Genomic DNA, 10,900 nt, shown 5'->3' on the forward strand with positions numbered 1-10,900 from the left:
TCCCCAAGACCAAGGACCTACTGAAGAAGAAATTCCCGAATCAAGAGGATCAGAAGGGGCAAGAAGGGTACAACAAGAACCTCTAATGGCCCTTTTGTTAAAGGTTTGCTTTGTGCTCCATGATGCTACACTCCACATCTCCCATTTAGGAAAACGGCTGCCACACTCCAACGCTGTGACTTTGCATTTATTCTGGAGACATGCAAGGAAATTCCAAGTTTACTTCACAAAGGGCAAAGAAGTTACTTAGATATATTTCCTCTAGCTTAGTGCCTACAGGATCTTTTTATATGTGCAAATTAATAAATTTGTAGAATGAGGAAGATCCTCAGAAATCTAGGACACAGGGAAACTAACTTTTACTTTATTTCATCAGCTATAAGTGTCATTGTGAGTATCACAGATACCATTATCTGTATCACTAAGAAATAAAAGAAAATGCTATTAATTAAATACAACAATTTTTTATTATTTACAGTTTTATGTTATAGAAAATCTATTGTGAAAATAAACTTTCTTCTGATTTTGAAAACCAGTGGCATTAAGAAAGAATGAACTCTTATAATTTAAAAAAAAACTTGAGGCATATTAATGAATTGCAATATGTGGCTCTTTTTTTTTCCTTTAAAATTTTAATATTTAAAATGTTCTATAACAAAAGGTAAGTGAACTTCATGTACAAAGCACTAATACAAAATTTATTTTGGCATGAGATCAAACCTTAATATTCTGTGAAATATGTCAATTATTGACTCATTTATTTTATGCTCTATTAATGTAAATCCTCATTTGAGACATGAATAACATCACTGATCAAGCAAAACCACGGACAGAAGTTTCTGAGAGATGCCTGTGTTGGACACAGGGGTCAGAACAACTCACATGAACACACATTCTCCCCACAGCAGGTACCGTGTCTGATTGGTAATGTAAGAGAACACTTCGTCTAAATGTTTTTCTCAGTTTCTATGACATAGGAATAGGGTTTTCTTGTCTATTGAATAGTTTCCAAAACATTTTTGCATTAAATCAAACAAGCTGACATCAGAAAGCAAGGGCTGCCTTCTAAGGGAGTGCTGTGAACAATTTTTAACTCTGTGATTGCATCTTATTTAGGCTGATAGTTTCTGTTTTGTTTCTATAATATAAACATTAATGTTACGTTTTTAAAAACAAAGTTAGCATTGTATCCAACTGGGGGAAGGACGGGAATGAACATGTTTAAGATAATTCTTTTACAAATAGACAAGCAGAATCTGAATTATCCTTTAAAAATAATACAAGTGACACATCTTTCTTATAATTTGTCTTCTAACACACTTTAAAATAACATAAATACAACACACTTCTTTTGACGAAGCATGGCCTCCTGGCTTGCTGAGTGGGGGCTGCAGGCTATGGGTCTCCGTAGGAACTCAGCGTTGGGGAAGTCTAGTGTCAAATGTAAGCTGTGAGCTTCTCTCTCTCTTCAAACTGCTTGTCCACTGCCAGAGACAGGGCCTGGAGAAACCCCTCTGTGGTGACAGTAGGGGCCTGGACATACAGTGCATGAGCCAGGAAAGGGAGCTTCCTCAGGACCCGGCCACTGAGGCCCTCGCTCTTCCTTGAAATTTCACTCAGAAGGAGCCTCAATTTCGACACATTGTTTTCAATGAAGCCTATCATCTCTAGCTCCGGAGGGTGAGCAGCTGCTGGCGAGGGTATATGATCTCACACTTCATCAGTTCCTCCAAGCATGAGAAGTAGATTTTGAAAATGGATGCCATGGACGGTGGCCCAATATACTGCTTGACGTCAGCCCTATCCACAAAAGCCACATCTATTCCGAGGTTGGAAGTAGTCAGAATCACGACGTTGGAATGCCTTTTAATTTGATCGATCTGGGTAAGGACAACATTGACCACGCGGATGGCATCTGACAGTTAGGCACCTGCCCTGCAGGCACTTCGGGCAGCCTGAGACTTTCCACCTCATGAATCAGCACAAATATGAGAGCATCTTTATCATCAATCAAATCCTGAATCTTCTGGAACATCTTAGTCGCCAGCTTGCCACTCTCTGAAAACCACTTAGAAAAGAGACTGTGGCTGTTTATTTCTATTAATTGGCCATACCGGTACCTGCTGGAAAGCCTAATGGTCAGTTTCTGGGCTAATGCTTTACACAGGGACATTTTTCCTGTTCCTGGAGGACCATGTAGCAGCACTACCTGGTTCCAGGTGATGAGGTTACTGATGACATTCCTGTCTGTAAACAGTAAGGTTGTCATCACATAATCAAGGAGGTGTGACTTGACGTGCACATCATATAGGAGGCTGTCCCAAAGCCCATGGAATTCAGCTGCAGGCAGAACCCAGTGATTTGCTGCAATTATGTTCTCCGTCTCCTCCTCCAAATTCTCACTGCTGGGGCCATCTTCATTTAGCTGGAAGATGTGCAGTGCAACAGTGCATGCACTCAGATCAATGGGCTGTGGGTCTTTAACCTTTAATTCTGTGTCCAACAACAGACACGGACTGCACATTTCTTGTCAGAAAAGGTTCATGGAACTCAGTCCATGTGTAATCACCAAACACAATATTGTGCCTGTTAAGCAGCTTCTTAACATTCAGCTTTACGTCCTTCCTTTTTTGCAGTACTGCACCCCGCTGGAGCACCTCCATGTGGACCGTCGGCCACGCAGGGCAGCGCTTGCTGCAGGTCGCCCATGGCCTCGTCCAGGGCGCCACCGGGAGCCGCGGGTACCGAGCCCGAGCGTGGCCGGCTCCAAAGCCACCGCCACCACAGCCTCGGCCGCCGGCCCGCCCGGTCTTCCGCAATGTGTGGCTCTTATCTGAAACCTGATTCCAGCAAACCAACTATAAAAATTAATTTTTCATATAACCCAGGAACACTGATTATGGGCAGGGTCTTACCTCTTATCAGAGAGCTACCAGGAATTACATCGAGTAAAAGAGCACCATAGTGGTTATGTTTTACAATTTCCTGATATATTAACAATGGACAATGAAGAATTTAAGAATGATGTGGCATCTGAGATTTGACATTGAAGACTGCAACAACCACCACCAAAAAAAACGGGAAAGAGCAGGAATAAGAAAACAAAAATGGCAAAAAGTGAGGAACTTTAGAAGCTTGATAATAAATACGTTTAAGTCCACTATATTATTTTCTCTACTGAATATACTTTATAAGTTCTATAAGAAAATAGTTTTATAACTTATTTATGCATGAGTTTTGTTATAGCCTACATATTAAAATATACACTAGTAGGCAGCTCCTGTAGCTCAGGGCTAAGGGGCCAGCCACATACACCAAGGCTGGTGGGTTGGAACCCAACTGGGACCTGCTGAACAACAGTGACAACTACAACAATAACAACAACAACAAAATAGCCAGGGTATTCTGGCAGATGCCTGAAGTCCCAGGTACTTGGAGGCTGAGGCAAGAGAATTGCATAAAGCTCAAGAGTTTGAGGTTGCTGTGAGTTGTGACGACATGGTACTCTACCAAGGGTGATAAAATAAGACTCTGTCTCAAATAAATAAATAAATAAAAAGTGGGCGGTGCCTGTGGCTCAAGGAATAGGGTGCCAGCCCCATATACTGGAGGTGGTGGGTTCAAACCCGACCCTAGCCAATAACTGCAAAAAAGTAAAATAAAATAAAAAGTAAATTAATTAATTAATTAATTAGATAAAATAAACAAAATATACCCTAAATAAAATTAACTATGTTAAATTATTTTTAAAACTTCTACACATTTAAAGCCAAATGCTTCCGAATCATGTTTTTTTTAATAAATTTTATTTTAGAATAGGGCAGAGCAACATAGTTTCCATAAATCTTGCTCCCAGTTTCTCCTATTATTAAAATTAAATATTATTGTGGTATATTTGTCATAATGGATGAATCAATATCCATAAAGTGTTAACTAAAGGAAATAAAGGCCATAGTTCATTCAGGTTTCCTTAGTTTTTACTTAATGTCCTTGTTCTGCTCCAGAATCTCATCAAGTATACTATATTACATTTAGTTGTCATTTTTTTCCCTTAGGTTCCACTGTGGCAGTATCTCAATCTTTTTTTGCTTTTTTAGGACTTTAAATTTTTGGCATATGGCTTGGAGGAGTGGCTATTTCCAAGAAGGAAGTAACTCTGTGCCATCTAGCATTCAAAGGTCTCTAATGTTACTTTATAGATATACATTAGAGCTGGCCCAAGGCAAAATTCCACTAAACTCTAGATTTTTAAAATCAATTACTGAGTACTCTCTCTTGAATAACTCTCAGTTTGTTTGGTCTTTTGTTTCTTAATAGTTGGAAGGTAATGTTTTATTTTCTTTGTAATATTTCTTAAATTGCAAACCTAGAAATTCTTGAATTTTAATTTTACATTCACGTGTTTTGTGAGCAGTAACCATATGTCTAGAGACTTATTATGCCAGTATAAAATGTGGCTACTGACTGCTAGCCAAACAGGTTAAGAATTCTCAGATTATCAGTATATCCTGTAAACTTTTCCTTATTTTTTTCTTTCTTGCCTATTCATAATTCCATTCAGCTTCTTATAAAAGATATTAGATCTCTATCTTTTGTATGGCTGAAAATATTCCATACACGTGCAAAAATTTATTAAGCCATTCATATATGGAAGGGAACTTGGGTTGTTTCCACATATTTGCAATTATAGATTGTGCTGCTATAAACATTAGAGTGCAGGTGTCTTTATAATACAATGTCTTTTTTCCCTTTAGGTAAATACCTAGTAGTGGGATTGTAGAATCAAATGGTAGGTCTACTTTTAGTTTTAAGGAATCTCCACACTTCTTTCCACAGAGGTTGTGCCAGTTTGCAGTCTCATCAACAGCATACGAGCATTCCTTTCTCTCTTTATACATGCCAGCATGTGGGACTTTAAAATATGAGCCATTCTCACTGGTTTAGGGGATATCTCAATGTGGTTTTGATTTACATTTCCCTGATGATTAGGGATGATGAGCATTTTTTCATGTGTTTGTTGGCCATTAGTCTATCTTTGTAACAAAAGTTTCTGATCATGTCTCTTGCCCAATTTTTAATGAGGATGTTTGATCTTTTCTTGATGATTTGCTTGAGTTCTTTATGGATTCTGGTTATCAGAAACCGTAAAGGTCAGATGCAAGTGACACAATATTTTTCAAATGCTGAAAGAAAAGAACTTTCAAATGAGAATTCTATATTGAGTGAACGCAGCATATATACAAGAAATGATGGGGAAATTGAGACAGTCTCAAATGAAAAGAAAAGTTAAGAAAATGGACTAGTAGACTCTAACTAAAAGAATGACTAAGATAATTTATTTAAACAAAGAAGTAATAACAGAAGGAATTTTGGAACATTAGCAGGAAATTAAAAATCAAAAGAATAAAAATATAAGTAAATGTATATCCCTTCTTGAGTTTCCTAAATTTTGTTTGACAGTTGAGGCAAAATTATAACACTCTCTATCTGATGTGGTTGAAATGTATATAAAGGAAATATTTGTATAATTATATTCTAAATGAGAGTAAAAAGAAAGATAAGGTGTCTACATTTCACTATAACTTATAAAATGATGATATAGTAGACCCTGATAAGTTATGTGTATATAGTATTAATACCCAACAAACAACTATAAAAGCCATAAAAAGAGATACACTGAAATATACTGCCAATACATAGAAATGGAACTCTAAAAAATGTTCAAGTAACCCACTGGAAATCAGGAAAAAGAAAACACAGAAATGAATAATAGAACAAATAAAAACCCAAAACTAAGACAGCAAACTGAAGCTTAGCATACAGATAATCACGTTAGTAGTAAATTATTTTGGTATATCAATTAAAAGAGATTGGCAAAGTGAATTAAAAAACATAGTCGACCATATGTTGATTATAGGAAAATCATTTTAAATATAATTATATCAGCAAGTTGAAAGTAAAACAATGGAAGAGGATATGCCATGCAAATATTATTCAAATGAAAGAGAGAATGGTTATAGTCATATCAGTTAGTCAATTTCAGAACACAGAAAATTACCAGAAACAATACTGATACAAGAGTCCCTCTAGTAAAAATACAAGCAATCTTACATTGTTCCATTTGTATGCTCCAAACACCAGAGCGGCAAAACACATGAGGAAAGACTAACAGAACTGGAAAAGAATGGAGAGATTCAACACCTCTCTCAAAAATTAATGAAACTAGCAGAAAATGAACAAGAATGTAGAGCTGAACAGCATCAACTCTAAGAATCTATTTGGCATTTATAGAACATTCCACACAACAACATTCTTTTAAATGTCTATAAACATATACCAAGATAGACAAAATCCTAGACCTTTACAACTTAAAATAATTTAGAGTACCCATATGGAGTGGATACTCCAGCTACAGTGGACTCAAACTAGAAAAGAGGGCCACAAAATCTCAGAAACTAAATATAACACCTCTAATAATCCACGTGTCAAAGAGGTAGCATTGAAGGACATTTTTAAAGGAAATTGAATTGAATGAAAAGGAACCTACAACATAGCAAAGCATGTGAAACATGGCTAATGCAGTGCTGAGAAAAAAATCTTAACATTTACAATAGTTTGACATGTCTTTAAGAACTAAACATGCAACCATCATATAACCCTGTGTTCTCAGAAAAATGAAAATGGATATCCACACAAAAACTTGTGTGCAAATGTTTATAGCAGTCTTATTCATAATAGACAAATACTGGAAGCAAGCCAGGTATCTTCAAAGGATAAATGGTTAAACGGGTAAATGCATATCAAAGACTAGTACTTACCCTATTTCCCTGAAAATAAGACATCCTCCGAAAATAAGACCTACTTACAGGAAAGATAAGACGTCCCCTAAAACCTAGCGCATCTTTGGAAGCACACCTTAAAATAAGACACTGTCTTATTTTCGGGGAAACAGGGTAGCAATAAAAGTGAACAAACTATTGATACGTGCAACAATAGATGTAAATCTCCAGAGAATCATGAGTGAAAAACACCAGTCTCAACAGATCACTTACTGTATGATTCCAATTGTGTGACATCTTGAAACATCAAAATTACAGAAATAGAGAACAGATTAGTGGTTGCCATGGGTTATGGATGGGAAGAAGGAAAAGAGGTGGGGTTTGATATTAAAAAAATCATTAGGAGGAATTCTCATGGTGATGAAAATGTTCAACATCTTACTTAGACCAATGTGTCCATATCCTGGTTCTAATATTGTACTACAATTTTCCACATGATACCATTGGAGAAATCTAGGTAAAGAATATATCAATATTATTTCTCACAAGTGCATATGAATCTACACTCACATATACACACACAAAATGCACATGACCAGCTGATGTTTATCCCAGAAATGCAAAATTAGTTCAACATTGATGAATTAATTATATGAAAAGTAGAACCATATGATCATCTTAATGATCAAAAACAACATTTTTTTTCTGAGAAAAAAAGGGACACTCAACAAACCAGTAACAGACAGGAACTTCACCAACATAATAAAGATCATTTAAGAAAAAAAAAAATTCTTTTTGAGGCACAGTCTCACTTTGTCACTCTGAGTGCTATGGCATCATAGCTCACAGCAACCTCTAACTCTTGGACTGAAGCAACCCCCCTGCCTCAGCCTCCTGAGTACCTGGGACTACAGGCACCCACCTGGCTATTTTTTTTTTTTTTTTTTTTTCAGAAACAGGGTCTTGCTCTTGCTTAGGCTGGTCTCAAACTCGTAAACTCAGGCAATCCACCCGCCTCAGCCTCCCAGAGTGCTGGGATTACAGGCATGAGCCACCACTCATGAATATTTACAAAAATATTCTTTACATGTTTGGCCATCTCTTTCTACACACACACTAAGTCTTCTCTCCCACTCACAGAGAATGCATTCCAGGATATCTGTTGTTACAATTTTTCCTATAGATGGTTAACTTTGGGGCCATCCTATACATTCTTTGGAAGTCATGTTTCAAAGATGACAAAGACTGTATCAATTTATGTGCTATAGAAGTACGTAGGGCAAATCAATTAATAAATGACTAAAATAAATGTATTGGTGAAATTAAATGCATTTTTCAATAAAAGATCAAATAATTCTTATTTTATACATTGAGGTTTATAAAATACATTTTGATAGCTAACAATACAGCACAACAGGATTCATGCTCTTGTCATTGTATACAAGTTGTTTTGTGCATATATGTGGGGTTTTTGTTTGTTTGTTTTTTGCAGTTTTTGGCTGGGGCCGGGTTTGAATCTGCCATCTCCAGTACATGGGGCCAGCACCCTACTCCTTTGAGCCACAGGCACCGCCCCATGTGCAAATATGCTTTTAATGGCACAAAGTTATGAAATCAGTGTGAATACCCCAAGAAGAAAAGTATTTCCCATATCAAGGCATGAGATATTTTAATGAAGAGAATAATATATTCTATCTGGCAAAATGCTTTGACTCCAAAGTCAATAAAATAGCTGGATTATCAAATTTCTGATTTTAAACTGAAAATACCTTGTTCGTACAACACCATTGCACATAATCTACAGTTTATTCCATATGAACTGTGAATGAATTATTTTTAAAAAATAGAATTGGTTTATTTTGTTAATAATCAGGCAAGCATTCTCCAAGAGACCTGCCACAGCATTAAAGTAATTCCATTAAAAAATAATAAATAAATAAATGGATTAAAGACTCAAATGTGAGATCCAAAACTATGAAACTACTAGAAGAAAACAGAGGTGAAATGCTCATGACATTGGTCAAGGCAAGGATATTTTTAAATAAAATCTCAAAAGAAAAGCAACACAAGCACAACTAGATAAGTGAGATTACATCAAAATAAAATGCTCCAGCACAGTAGAGAAATAATTAACAGGGGAAGAGAGGCCCTGCAGAATGAGAGAAAATATCTGCAAACTACCAATTCAACCACATATACTGTACATCCAGAGTGCATAAGGAACTCGAATCAGTCAACAGCAAAACACAAATAATTTAATTCAAAAATAACCAAACGACCTGAAAAGACATTTCTCAGAAGAAAATATGCACCAACAGATACATGAATAAAAACATCACTAATCATCAGAGAAATACAAATGAAGACCACAATGAGATCTCCTTATCCCAAATAGAATGGCAATTATCAAAAAGACTAGACAAACAAATAAATGCTGGTAAGGTCATTAAGAAGGGGAAACTCAGACACTGTTAATTAAAATGCATATTAATACAGCCATCACGAAAAAAAAAATATGGGGGTTTCTCAAAAAAACTAAAAAAAATAAATGCCATATAACTCAGTAATCCCACTATTTAGATATATATCCAAAGTAAAAGGAATCAGTATATCAAAGAGATAGCTGACTCCCATGTCTGTCTCACTGCAGGGTGTCCCAAGAGTTACCATATGTAGGGGAAATGGAAAATTGAAACTAAATGTACCTTTATTTATAAAATCGTCATTACAAAATTTTACAAAGAGGTGGCCAACACGACATTTTGTAAGTATTTTGAAAACTTTCATAACAATGAAGGTGATGGATATGTAATATACCAATTGACTTGATTACATGTCATATACGTGTATGGAAGTATCCAATGTGCCCCATAAATATGTACAATTATTATATGTTAATTGAAAGAACTCTTTTTTTTTTTTTGTAGAAGCAGAGTTTTACTTTATTGCCCTCGGTAGAGTGCTGTGGCCTCACACAGCTCACAGCAACCTCCAACTCCTGGGCTTAGGCGATTCTCCTGCCTCAGCCTCCCGAGCAGCTGGGACTACAGGCGCCTGCCACAACGCCTGGCTATTTTTTTGCTGCAGTTTGGCCAAGGCTGGGTTTGAACCTGCCACCCTCGGTATATAGGGCCAGCGCCGCCCCAATTGAAAGAACTCTTTAAACCATCTGCTACTGTTGCTGCCTTTTGAATTTGGGATTGGCCCTTGCGCTGTATTTTCTACCTCTGCCTTAATAGTCAATCCGTTTACTTTAGAAGCAGAACATACCCACAGCCATCATCACCAACAGATTTTCTTGAAATCAATGCCATGCAGAGAGAGGCCTGGTCTACGAATTAATAAAGATAACTTTTAATAAAGTAAAAACTTAAAACAAAAAAAGGGGGGTGGTGGAGAAAGACAAGAAATTTCATTTCCTATTGCAAACTTCAAAAGAGCTTTCAGAATCTCTAGGCTGGATGGAATTGGCTTTAGAAAGGAATAAAAATAAAGCACAACTAGAGATAACAAAGTGAGCCTGCCAAGAGGCTTCCAAGTTCATTAGATGGAAAGCTGCCCTTCATTCCTGGGTATGCAAAGCGCAGTCTCCTCTAAAGGACAGCTGTAAGCCAAATGTCCTTGGCTAATCATGCATAGCCTCAAAAAGATCGGAATCCTTTCCTTGATTTTGTCATGGCTTCTTAGCCACCAGCTGCTGGGTTCCTGAGGCTCACCCCAGGAATTCTGCGGCCCCATTTCTTTCCTTCATAAACTTTTTTCTCAAGTGCAGAGATTAAAGAGTCCCTTTTTCTAAGTATATGAAGAGCAGGAGGTGGGGGGCTCTGCAGCTGCTGCAGAGGTTGCACTTGAGTCTGAGAAGACGAAAGGAAAGCAGCTGTAGGCCGCTTAGAGGTCTCTTGGCACTGAGTACAAACAGGTCACCCTGGGAAGGGAAAGCTCTCATGAGCTTTTCTCATGTCGTGTGCTCCCCATTTGATAATTACGCACGTTCCACACACTGTTGTGCTCCTCAATATATTTTTATAACAATAGTTGTGTTCTCAGGCAGAAAACCAAGGAGAAAGCAAAGCAAAAATTCTTATTAACAACATTGAGTGTCTAAAACTCAACCATTTGGA

The 10,900-nt window shown here is 37.0% G+C and overlaps 1 pseudogene across 1 annotated transcript; it reads right to left on the reverse strand.

Annotated features, from left to right (window-relative positions):
- Positions 1-674: 674 nt before the first annotated feature.
- On the reverse strand, positions 675-6,842 carry LOC128594638 (pachytene checkpoint protein 2 homolog; annotated as a pseudogene). The gene is made up of 3 exons (XR_008382620.1): positions 6,819-6,842; positions 2,916-2,985; positions 675-2,810 (listed from the first exon to the last, which is right to left on the reverse strand). The product of XR_008382620.1 is annotated as a pachytene checkpoint protein 2 homolog (transcript).
- Between the last annotated feature and the right edge of the window lie 4,058 nt (positions 6,843-10,900).

This window comes from Nycticebus coucang, chromosome 9 (assembly GCF_027406575.1).
Source record: "Nycticebus coucang isolate mNycCou1 chromosome 9, mNycCou1.pri, whole genome shotgun sequence".
Classification (NCBI taxonomy): Eukaryota; Metazoa; Chordata; class Mammalia; order Primates; family Lorisidae; genus Nycticebus; species Nycticebus coucang.